Here is a 13,847-nt window from a genome sequence, read left to right on the forward strand (position 1 = left end):
GCAAACAGCGTTGACTTGTTTTATAGATGGAGCCTATACCAAGGAGAAAAACACAGATATAAATGCCTCAATAGCAGCGTTTCAATGGGCCGGTATACATAAACCATCCACCATATTATAGCAGCATTTGAACATTCGAGAGCATGCAACAAGACGAAGGTGTCAGCTGACACTACATTAAAAAGTAACCATAGTAAAAGTAAAACCATTAAAAGTACCATATTGAAAACATATATAACAATACATATTAAAAAACAAACCAACACATTCTCACCTGTGAAGTTATTCCACAACCAGAAGCTGTGCAATGTTTTAGGATCATTTATTCTTTATTGACCATTGCAAAATGGCGGAAGCACTGACATGCTGGAGTCACAGACTTTTCACATAGGAAAAGATGTGTCATGATTCAAGCATTAAAAAGCATTGTTTCAAGCATTAGAAACAAACATTTATGAGACAGTTGTCAGAATTCATTAGTGAGTTGATTTCAAATATGAAATTTAATCGTAATACTTGACGAAAAGGTTTGGAGAACTGTATGTTTCCCCATTCAAAGAGATAGTTTAAAAGATGGCCGTCGAGTGAAGCCACTCTGGTGGAATGTGGAATCTACGTGTATATGTCTATGGCAGAAAACGATATAGATGGAATCACTTTCAGAATGATTTTTTTCCAGATGATGAACAATAAAAATCTTGAAAGCCAATCTGAATCCATCCTGCTTTAAAGGAAGTGCATGTAAGATTGTGGCCAAAACTGGTACTGCAATCACGATCCCCTCCCCTCTGACTCGAGGTTGCCAGATTGGCTGCAGGATCCAGCAGGAACGTTTGTAGCTGGAGCTGAGGTAACTAGAGCAGAGCTGGCAACCCGGATGCCGAAACACTACTGACTTCGTGATTGGTAGATCGGTGGAGGGCGGAGCTTCAGGCCAAAACACAACATGCCAACATCAACATCAGATGAGGGATACAACAACAACTTTTAAATGACAATATCCTACTGTTGTCAGTGATATAAGTACTTTAAATTAACATTCTTTCTTAATGTCCGGGCCATTTTATGATAAATTGAAATACATTTCTTACATACAGTTCCTTTAAAGAGCTTGAGCATTTAAAGCAGCATTTATGCATTTGTACTTCGACTATAAAATAATTATAGATATAAGCCTACATAAAGCCCATAATTTGTTCGATTTATATAGCGCTTTTCAAGGCATTCAAAGCGCTTTACATAGAAGGGGGGAATCTCCTCAACCACCACCAATGTGCAGCATCCACCTGGATGATGCGACGGCAGCCATATTGCGCCAGAACGCCCACCACACACCAGCTGATTGGTGGAGAGGAGACCGAGTGATGAAGCCAATCAGGAGAGGGGGATGATTAGGAGGCCATGATGGACAGAGGCCAATGGGCAAATTTGGCCAGGATGCCGGGGTTACACCCCTACTCTTTTTCCAAAGGACATCCTGGGATTTTTAATGACCACGGAGAGTCAGGACCATACAGACCACAGGGTGAGCGCCCCCTGCTGGCCTCACTAACACCTCTAGTGTCATAGCCCTGTTCTTCCCTACACAATACACAAATGATTCACATTTGGTGGTGGTTGAGGAGATTCCCCCCTTCTATGTAAAGCGCTTTGAGTGCCTTGAAAAGCGCTATATAAATTGAACAAATTGTTATTATTTATTATTATTAATAATATTATTATTTATTATTATTATTATAATATATTATTATTATTATAAAGTGATACAAATATATAATTACTAATTAACTCATATTTACTATAAATAATAATGTTTAGTGCTGTTATTCCTATATGGTCTCATTAAACCAGTGAACTGGTCCTGATTTAAAAAGGTTGCATGATCACTACCCTAAAACAATATGTGAAATAAATGAAGTGCAATCTTTTTTCAGTCATGTTTCTTATGTCACAATCCATTCATTTTATGTTGACAGTCTTCTCGCAAACCGCATCAATAAGGTGATTAACGTTAGGAATTTTTCAACAGATGTGTTTTTAAAGGTTTGATGAATAAATTAACATGAAGTGGCAGAGGATAAGATGACAAGAGTTAATGTCAAGTCTCGTGTGTATGAAGTGTATCTGTGGGAGCATGAAAACTCTGTGAAACAGAGCAAAGAAAATTCAAGGCTCTTGAATGTTTATAGAGCATCACACATGACTAAAAACGGCACATGATTAATGTTCTGGGTAATTCACATCGATCCATCAATCAACGCAACAACACTAGTCATGCAATGAAGAATAATTCTTAATTATACATCACTGATGTACATATACTTGATGTCATTTTTCTTAATATAGTATATCAAAGTGGAAGGGACAATTAGACATTCAGCTGAAAATATCAATTGTCACTTGACTTTTTGTCCAATAAAGTATACAGGTATTAATGTATACAAGTATTATTATTATTTTTTTTTTTTTGCAATTTGAAAGTGTTTGGTGACATTAGCGATGCAGAAATGACATACTTCACCTTTAAAGAGCATTATGTTCTCAGTGAGAATACAACAATGAGGATGTTCTTACAGGAAAGTAAAACAACTGACAGAAAGACTATAGGGAGATAATCCCTTCAACGTCCTGCATTTTGATGATAAAGGAATTTTCAGACGCAATCCCTCCAGGAAGTATTTAATCCCAAGAAGACACACACACACACACAAAAAAAAACTCCTAGCTTGCATGATCTCAACCACCTGGAATCACAGTGAGGAAGTGTAGCCTGCTGATGTGGGAAGATTTATAGATGCCTGCTCAGGCTAATTCCATTAAAACACAGCTCAAGTCTTTCAAACACATGATTTTAACAGAATATATTTATAACATAAATTCCCCTTTTTCTTTTCTTGGCGGCTCAGAAAAATATTTGATCAACTTAGCATAACAATAATAACAGTTGGTGAGGAACTGATTAATTTTCCCTCATTGCACTAGAGGGTTCATTTTGAGTCTATTGTATGAAGTTACATGTTTGTTCCATTTTCAGTATGTTGATTTATTTTCTAAACAACAAAATGTAAGATACAATTTATGTGGGAGTACTTAAATGTCAAAGAGGCTGCATTTGTTTTTAACTGTGTGTGACACTCTGAAAAATGATGTTCAATGACACTAATTAAATAGCTAGCAGAGAACGTTCCTGCAAAATAAGCAACACTCACCAACTGTAAACTTTGATATGAGTTTATTTTATTTGATCATTTGGCCTTTATAATATCTTAAAAGCTCTGCTGAGATAATAGTTAATCACAAAACAGTCGGCCAAGCAGCAAGACGAACACCACAACAATATTAAGATAATATTAATACTGAAGTGCTCTGCCGGTTACCCAGACATGCAGTCTGATGTATGTTTCAAAAATACCATGACTATATAATCTGACCACTAGATAAAATTTCTTCACAATCAGAATCAGATCATTCCAGAGAGCTGCACCAATAAGGCATAACATTATGACAGTTGAAGTGTATCACACTGATTATCTCTTCATCACAGCACCTGTTAGTTGGTGGGAGATATTAAGCAGCAAGTGAACGTTTTGTCCTTAAAATTGATGTGTTAGAAGTAGGAAGAATGGGCAAGCGTAAGGATTTGAGCGAGTTTGACAAGGGCCAAATTGTGATGGCTAGATGAATGGATCAGAGCATCTCCAAAACTGCAGCTCTTGTGGGGTGTTTTAGGTCTGCAATGGTTGGTATCTATCAAAAGTGGTCCAAGGAAGAAACAGTGGTGAACCAGCAACAGGTCATGGGTGGCCAGGGCTCATTGATGCACGAGGGGATAGCTCAAGAAATGAATGCTGGTTAATGTGCCCTGCCACAAAACCAAAAATGGTTCAGGAATGGTTTGAGGAGCACAACAACGATTTTGTAGTGTTGACTTGGTCTTTAAATTCCCCAGATTTCAAACAGATTGAATGTGCAGATTGGATGTGCTTACAATACATGGAGGCCCCGCAACTTAGAACTTACAAGACTTAAAGGATCTGCTGCTAACATCTTGGTGCCAGATACCACAGCACACTTCCTGGGGTCTAGTGGAGTCCACGCCTCGACAGGTCAGTGCTGTTTTGGCAGCAAAAGGTATATATATATATATATATATATATATATATATATATATATATATATATATATATATATATATATATATATATATATATATATATATATATACTATTTTACTTAAAACTCTTGTTTTTATAATGTTAGTTCTTGAAAGAACCCTGAGCCAGTCCATTTAACAGATCTGATCTTTGTACTGTAGATTCTTTTAAAAGGGCCTTGCGATGGAATTAGGAAACTGCACAGAATTTTTAGTTATCACCAGTATGATCCCAATGAGACTTTACCTCCTCACTAATTAGCTTCCAGTGAGTTATGATAATAGGTAGCTAATTAACCAACGTAATGAACCTCTTCCTAGACCTCAGTGAGTTTATAGCACTTCCCTTTCCAACTGCAGCGGTACATTTAAGCAGCCTGATAACCGCCGGATAACCACTGGGATTTTCCACAGATCCACTTCAAAGAGTTGATGACCTTTCTCAGATGATCCGTAGAGCCAGAGAGATGTGCAAAGCTTACAGGATATTTATACTGAAGTTGCACATGCAACAATGATCTAAAGTTCAATGTACTGGTTATTTCAAAATACGTTTCTTAAAAACTTCTGAAATCAATTCCAGCAAAACACAATGCTATGTGACACTTATTATTATAAATCACATTATTAGTTATGTATGTGAGGTCAGATGGTCTAATCTTAAAGGGGTAGTAAAACACATTCTTTTGAAGGCTTGATTGTGTTTGGGGGGGTGCACTGTAATGTGTTCTTGCTTAAATTGTAAAAAAAATGCATAATATATTTCATATATTTTACCTTTATTCTACATTGCTCTGTCCCTCCTGGTAAAAACGGTCTAATGGTTTCTATGGTTCTATGAAGCTGGTCCCTCAAAAATACGCAATGGGCTCAGATTGATAAGCTGCCCATCCTCTGATGGCTACTTCAAGCAGGATAATGCACCATGTCACAAAGCCACTGAGAGTTCACTCTACTAAAGTGGCCCCCACAGTCACCAGATCTCAACCCAATAGAGCATCTTTAGGATGTGGTGGAATGGGAGCTTTCTGCCCTGGATGTGCATCCCACAAATCTCCATCAACTGCAAGATGCTATCCTATCAATATGGTCCAACATTTCTAAAGAATGCTTTCAGCACCTTGTTGAATCAGTGCCACATAAAATTAAGGCAGTTCTGAAGGAGAAAGGGGGTCAAACACAGTATTAGTATGGTGTTCCTAATAATCCTTTAGGTGAGTATATTATATTATATTATATTATATTATATTATATTATATTATATTATATTATATTATATTATATTATATTATATTATATTATATTATATACATTTGTTATTGTTACTTCACAGTGCATTTCTAATGTAAACAAATACAACTTTTTATTTTAATAATGTATTATTAAATGTTTAAATTAACATGAACAAAAACAATACAATTAATAAATGCTTTGGAATTGCAGTTCATTATTACTTCATGTTAACTAATGTAGTTAACTAATGCTAATTAATGAAACCTTACTGTAAAGTGTTACCATTATATTATATTATATTATATTATATTATATTATATTATATTATATTATATTATATTATATTATATTATATTATATTATATTATATTATATTATATTAATTATATTATATAGTTACAAAAGAATATATAGAATAGAATCTAATAATATAGTCCATCTGTAGGCTATACTGTAATCAAAATAAATCAACCATGGCATATAAAGAGACAACAACAGCATTATTATGCATTGCTATTGTTCTATAACACAGATACCAGCAAGTGTTTCAATAATGTTACTGTATAAGCTCTCTACTTTGCCCATCTAACTCCTGTAGTTGAGATCTGCACATTCGGGAAAGTGCACCATTACCACATAATGAGGGAGCTGTCATAAAAAATTACATCTAAATTTTATTACAACCTACAATGCGCTCTCTGCCTCTTGTCAGAGCATACGATGAACTCCCATGAATCAGAATAAGCACGCCCCCTTTTATGATTCATATCATTCATCTTACAGAGGAGCAGTCTCAGAAGATACAAAGAGTTATCACACTAATTCAGAACTAGAATAATAAGGGAATTTCCTGGGACTGAACTCTAGTAGAGAGGGTGAGTATAGAAAAGAGGTGTTGAAGGATTAATTAGGCTTTGGTGCACCTGGTGAGAATCAGGCCCAGTTGGAGAGTAATGATATATGCCCATGCTGGTCAAGGATTACAGACCGTGCCTCTGATGCAATCTTATCAACCCCATCCACTGTGACTTATTAATGCTCCAACAACACCAAAACACTTCCACTAAGTTCCTGTACACCACCTCCGGCAAACACGGTGACTTGCAGTTTCACTCACCAGCTTTGAGTGTTTTTCTCTCACAGTGAGGGTCTGTTTTTGATAAAGACTGCCAGTTCAACCAGTCGTGCACACAATTCCGTCTTACTGACATACCTGGGGGACTTGAGTCTGCATTTTCTTGTAAATAAAATCCGAAGCCTACAATCTGGCCACGCAGCAGGAGGCAGTGTAACTGAGAATTTGAAAGGTCCTTCTGACACTGTGAAATGTGCAAATCAGATTCTCAGTCATACTTTTAGAAGTCGCACTTTAGAGCTTTAACTCAAGTTGAAATGTGAAGCAATATCACACAAGCAAGACTGCAGCTCTACTGGATGTACGGTCTGTCATAAAAAAAAAAGAAGTGTACAATAAGTCACTTACATTCCAGATAAAATGTGCTCCTAAAAAGTTAAAAAGTTAAGTCCTAAAAAAACGTTTCAATTAGTTTAATTAAACCTAGTCATGACAAGCAATCTTAATGGCTAGTGAAGATTCTGTTTTAATGCCAGAGGATGATAAAGTACAAGAGCATATTCTGTTTAAACAACCAGGATTCCTCAACTAATGGCATTATGCTGGAGAGAGTGTGAATCCCAAAGCGTCCAATGCAGCAGAATAACCAGCCCAGCTGTCATAAAGTATGCTGACAAGTGTCACTGGGGAAGAGTTTGCACAAACTATCTCTGTACAGGAACTATAGTGTTATGCTATAGTCAGCAACTTTCCTCAAAATCACCATATTTCTCAAAACCAACCAACAGCAAGGAAATATATAATAAGACACAACATAAATAAGGTACACAAATTATATGTAGCCTACATTTATTCATATATGAAAAAATGTCCGTTATAAAATTGATAGTTCTAGTCCTTCGAAGCCATTGTAAATTACTCTACAAACATATGCCTGTGACCTCATTACATCAGTTTTGTTACTCTGTGTTTATTTTATGATTAAAATACATTTTAAAATGAATATTTTTATGCAATGAAAATATGCATGTTTTGTTTCTTGTATATTTTCATTGTCATGTGTTTTAACCACTTCAGCTCTGTAGCATATTTCAAATAATTATGACGTATGCAAATTTGGACCCAAATAGTCCAAATATAAGTGGTTAACCTGACACATGATATGTATGGAGGACCAACCCTGCACAAATTAAAAATAAATAAATGAATGAATGATTAAGTAAATAAGTGAATAAATAAATAAATATACACATATACGATCAATAAATGTAAAAATAAATGAACGCATAAATATAAAAATAAATGTAAAAATAAATATAAAAATAAATGTTAAATTTAATTAACAAATAAATAAAAGTTAAAAAGATATATTTTTATAAAAGCAGAAAATAATAAATTAAGGGAAAGATAATACAAAATTGTATTTGATTAAAAATGAATCATATTTATTTTATCAAGTCATTTATTCTGTTATTTATTTTCCTATTATCACATTTATTTATCTATTTATGTTTTTATTAATTTACATATATGTATATTTATTTATTCATTCATTTATTTACTTATTCATTCATTCATTTATTTATTTTTAATTTGTGCAGGGTTGGTCCTCCATAGATATGTGATACTGTTGATACAAAGCCAAAATGGAGTTCAAATTATTATTCTTTTTTTATTATCAATTCTAAAACAAGATATGCAATTAACAAAAAGCACTGTTCATTAAAATGCTAAATTTGGTATTACATAAAAAAATCCTGTGGTGAATTAAATCGGTCATTCAGCATTTGGCTCATATTCGCGATCTCATAGCCTGACAAGCCAGACCCACATCAAGTTGGTCTGGAAACTCACCATTGACAGGGCTCAATCCGAGGGGCGGGATAAACGGTTGTCTTTCAAACTCCCTCTGCACTGCGTGCACACAATTGGATAGCGCTACAACCAACCAGAGCGACGAAGGTGAAGCAGAGCTCGTTGACAGATTAAACTTTCGCCATATCCGGTCAGCAGAACACATCTTCCCTTCTTAAGAATGACTTCAGTGCCATTCTTTTTTTCTTTTAAAAGCCTAACTACAAGTCTTCCAGACGATTCGAAAGACTAGTTTCTGTGTTTACTAGTAGCACGCAAGTCATTATGTTAAGCCCCGCCCACCGACTCTATACACGATGTGATTGGCCATCGACAAGTGACAGTGACACTTATATTTGAATCAGTACTTGCTCTGCTAGAAAACGCTGAGCCATTTGAAGCTGTGCAGATTATAATTATATTTGTTTCGTTTTCTGTCTGAGGTAACTTTGAGTGAAACTTCGCTTCATAATTTTGTGTCAGACATTGTCACCTTGTGGATTAAATGTGAATTGCACTCATTATGCATTTAAAGGGTTACTTCAGCGATTAGCATATGGCTTTGTATCAGTAGAAACCCTGGAGAATATTCAAATTATTGTGCTTTCCCCTCTCATATCTCCCTGAGACAAGAGATTTATGCATTTTATTTCTGGAAAAATTCCTCCTATGATGCAAAATGGCGATTTTTGCATCATAGGAGGAATGTTTGCCCAGAGGCTAAAGACTACAGCCAGCAGAGGGAGCCATTTCCGCATGTTTTGAATCCGGCATTGGGGGATGGGAGATTACACTCAGCTTGCAGGGAGAGCTCAGCTTGCAGACAGGATCATTTAAACGAGCTATGGTGAGCAATGTAAGTCTTTTAACTTCTCAAATTCATTTCTATGAAAGTTAAGCTTGCAAAGGCATGAACTGAAACGCGCCAGACTGAACTCGCGTTGTGAATGTATGCCGCGAATGTAGTCGCGATTACCTCAGCTCTCATCACTCCTGCAGTTAGTGCTCAGTGCTGTGACACTCGCGGTGACTCGCTCATTATATTGAACAGACACGTTCAGTTTTTAATTGTAGTGTCTCTAACTCAGTCACAGTAATGAAGTTGTTGGCGTTGGGAATGGCCTCACAGGGCAGCGAAGCATTCTGGGAATTGTAGTCTTTCATCCCCATGGGACAAAAATACATTTTCTGTCTTTTCTCAGTCTAGAAGACACCAAATTCAAAAATAATTTCACATTTCTACTGCATTGATGACCCAGTTTAAATACAGATTCATCTTCCCAGTGCTGAAGTACCCCTTTAAGGGTTAAATAGTCTGGTTCAGAGTTTGCTGTAAGCCAGTCCCTTTTGAAGCCCTCCACCTTCCCCAGCTCCACCTGCCTAGATATGAGATTTATATTTGTCTATTTATGCAGCAGCATATCTTACCTGCTCACAACAGCGTTTCTGTAAATCTATTAGCAGTAGCAACTCCATATTTGCATATCAGCAGCAATAACCCAGTCAAAGCAATGTAGTCCGCTGAGACAAGTACATTAACATGCCATAAATATCACGCTAAAACCTTTCAGAGTTGACATGATTAAAATACAGTTTTATGTATTATGTATTACTGATTGTTCTTATACAATGCTTACATATCTTAATCTGAAATGAAATATAGATAAAGTCTACCACACACACATAATTAGCCGTTTGTTATATGCACCTACATGCTCTCACACAGAGTTTAAATCTGTACTCTGTGTGTATGTTCAAGGAGACTTTGGTTTACGTGCCATGTGGGGTTTACTGATTTTGCCTCAGTCGATGGACAGCATTTCAGAATCTCTGTAATCCTCATATACAATTCAAAAAGTGCATTTTAAACCTGCATCACCGAAACCTACAGCTGCCACAGCACAAGGGTAAGAGGCTAAGAAGAGCTGAAGGTAGATGGAGGAAAGAAAGGATAACAATTAATACAAGAAGACGTTTTCCAATCAGTTTATGCCCCTGTGTGAAATTAAATTTCTGTTTATGGGCACGCTTTCATTGGCTGTGATTGACAGCCCTGACAACACCTGTGAAGGGAAATAGTTTTGAAGAGTCTGCGGCGTGAGGGGGTGCACACAAATCTTCTTACGCTTGAGATGTAAACACACCTGCCACCTCGCATATAACAGCAGTGCAACGTGTAACCATACCTCTGTTCTACCAGATATATTCACCGCATAAAACAGAAGACTGATTTCTGTTTAACTTCATAAAGCACCATACAAGTCATTTTTAATCTGTATTTTTTTGTATTATTTTCAGTTAATTTTTTTTAACAAAAATCTAAACATCGTTGTAACAAAATACATTTAGTCTTTTTGCCCCATTGATCAGTTTTTTCTTTCTTTAACCATAAACCAAACAACGTTTAGTGTGTGAGGCTTAGACATATTAAGAAATGTAATTCAATCTCTAAAAACAAGTATTATAATATAACTTTTAATGTCAAGCACATTTCTTTTGGCTGTAAGCAGCACTCTTCTAGTTCTTATTGATGATTTTCAAGACCAATGAGGTGTTCACATGGAGACATGCTCCTTTCTAACATGGATAATAAGGCCCTATAGCACAAGCAGTAGCATGAAAGCAGGAAGACTATATATATATATATTATTTTTATTTTTATTTTTTTACTCTTTGGACACAATTATTGACACCCCTAGAATTTGTTATATCTCAGAAATATATTCCAATTCATGAAATTGTCTAGCTATGACTAAAATAAATAGTTTATCACAACGAGTAAATCCAAAGAATATAGTTCTGATGTGCAACAAAAGATTGTTGAGCTTCACCAAATAGAAATTGGCTGCAAGAAAATAGCTATAGCATTGAAAATCCCCTTTTGCACCATCTTGGCAATAATTAATAAGTTCCAACCACCTAAAGGTGTTACAAGTCTGCCAAAAGAGCCATTTCTGTCCTTGAATTGCTTAACTCCAGGTTGATTTGGAAAAGAATTATTAATAAGTGATTAAATACCTTTTTGGAGAGAGTAATCTGTACAGTAATCAAATTATACTTTTGAAGATGTAATTAATAACTAGTAATTGATTACTTTTTTAGAATAACTTACTAACACTGAACAGCACCTATCACCAAGTTGTTTGTGAGGGTTTCAAGACATATTCTCCTCGCTCATCCAAAACTCCAGTATATTCAGTTGTCAGACACGGCTGGAACTTCAAACGGTACCGCCTTCTGTGGTCAGATGAAACATAGTTTTAAAAATAGTTTTTTGGCAGCAAACCCACCAGATGGCATCAAGGATTCTATCAAATACAAATTAATAATAAATAAAAATCTGATGGCTTCTGCTAGAAATCTTATAATGGGCCATGGTTGGATCTTCCATCAGGACAACAACCCAAAACAAACAATCAAAATCAGCACAAAAAATGTGTCACTGAGCACAAAATGAAGCTTCTGTCATGGCCATCTCCGTTCCCTGATCTGAACCCTAAAAAATAAGTGTGGTGAACTGATAGGTCCGAGTCCGGCTCGAGAACGTCCCGCGCCGCGCTTTTTCTTCTCATGCGCGCATGTTTCTGGTGCTTTCTTTATAATGCACTGCGCGTATTTATTTAACTCTTCTACTTCCAATGTTTAGTGAGCGGTGGAAGCAGAGCTCTGCACACAAGTCCTGACACCTGCTGTCACACATCCACGCAAATTAAGAAATACAGCTAATGTTAGCGCTGTCCTCCTTAAAGTACCGGTACTAATAAAAGTCCATATGGTACCTTTTGTAATAGCAGGGTATCGCAATACTTTTCTAGTACCGGTATATCGTGTAACACTATTCGCAGCATACATTCACAACGCGTGTTCAGTCTGGCACATTTTTAGTTCATGCCTTTGGAAGCTTAACTTTCATTGAAATTAATTTGAGAAGTTAAAACACTTACATTGCTTAGCATCCGTTTAAATGAATGCCTGCAGCTGAGCTGTGCTGTGAGTGTGATCTCCCATTCCCCATACGCGAGTTGAAAACATGTGGAAATGGCTCCCTCTGCTGGCTGTAGTCTTTAGCCTCTGGGCAAACATTCCAAAAATGACGCAAATATCGTCAATTTGCGTCACGGGAGGAATTTTTCCAGAAATAAAATGCATAAATCTCTCATCTCAGGGGGATATGAGGTGGGGGCGCAAGATCATTTGATTATACTCCAGGGTTTCTACTGATCCAAAGCCATACGCTAATCGCTGAAGTAACCCTTTAATAGTCATTTGCCCCAACAAGTAAAGTCATAACATAATGATACCTTAATAAATCATTAGCTAATGATTAATTAAAGCATACAACTGGAAGTTGAAATGCATTCCCCCATTGGTAATTAACACATTCATTTAAATGTTTAGTTAATATAATATGTTATTAATAGGCCCGGGACTAGATTAAAAAAAATAATCTAATTAATTAGAGGCTTTGTAATTAATTAATCAAAATTAATTGCATTTTAATTGCATATAAATATTTGACCTGAGAACAATGAGAAGTAATTTTTCACATGTATTTTTAGTATACCATTGAATAATGACTGAATACATAAGCTTAAACAAACAAAACATTGTTTATTTATTTCTGTCCAGCAGACCAGTGCAATGTTTGTCATTAAGTGTAGCAAAAGCATATTTGTGATATTTGAGGCTCGATGTGCTGCGGTGATAAGCAAATTCCTTGTTGTATAACGTTAGCTTGCACACAACCATGCTCTTGTCGACGCTTCCATCCTTTTGTTTTTTAAAACAAAATTTCCCATCCACGAGGCCAAGCAAAGCGGTCTCATCAGCTTCTTCGTTCATGTTCACTGGTTTGTTGTTGTCGTGACTCGTGCGCGCTAGTTGGTGTTCCAGTATAATCGGTCCGTCGAAACTCATTCATTGAAAAACGTTCCGCGGTGCAAAAATAAGTGTGGTTAAAATTATGTTTTTTTTTTTTTTTTTGCGTAATTAATTAACGTGTTAAAGTCCAGTAATTAATTAATCTTACTTAACGCATTAAAGTCCCGGATCTAGTTATAAAGGAATTAATACATTATGACACATTTAACTAATAACAATTTAATGATTACTTAATCTATTAATCATGTAGAATCTTCATTAGTAAGTTATGTATTAAACATTAATAAATGGGTTAGTTCCAGTTGTAATACATTAACTCATGATTATCTGTGCATTAGTTAAGCATGAATTAATGCATATTAGTGCACCTGTGTTGTAAAGTGTTACCCATATAACAAATGGAACTCCATTTCTATGATTATTTTATGGTCCTTTGTCATTTTAGAGTTTGACAACCCTAGTCATGAATCACTTTCATAATAATTGAAACCTCAATACTGTGAGTAAATGATTTACATGTTTGCCTTTAATGTCACTAACTGTACAAAGACCAATAAGCAACATAATAACAAACACAATATTAAGTCATTTTGGTACACAGACATTTTTGGACAGCCAGTCGATCTAATACTAATTCAGGCTAAACCAAGA

Source organism: Pseudorasbora parva, chromosome 15 (assembly GCF_024679245.1).
Source record: "Pseudorasbora parva isolate DD20220531a chromosome 15, ASM2467924v1, whole genome shotgun sequence".
Lineage (NCBI taxonomy): Eukaryota > Metazoa > Chordata > Actinopteri > Cypriniformes > Gobionidae > Pseudorasbora > Pseudorasbora parva.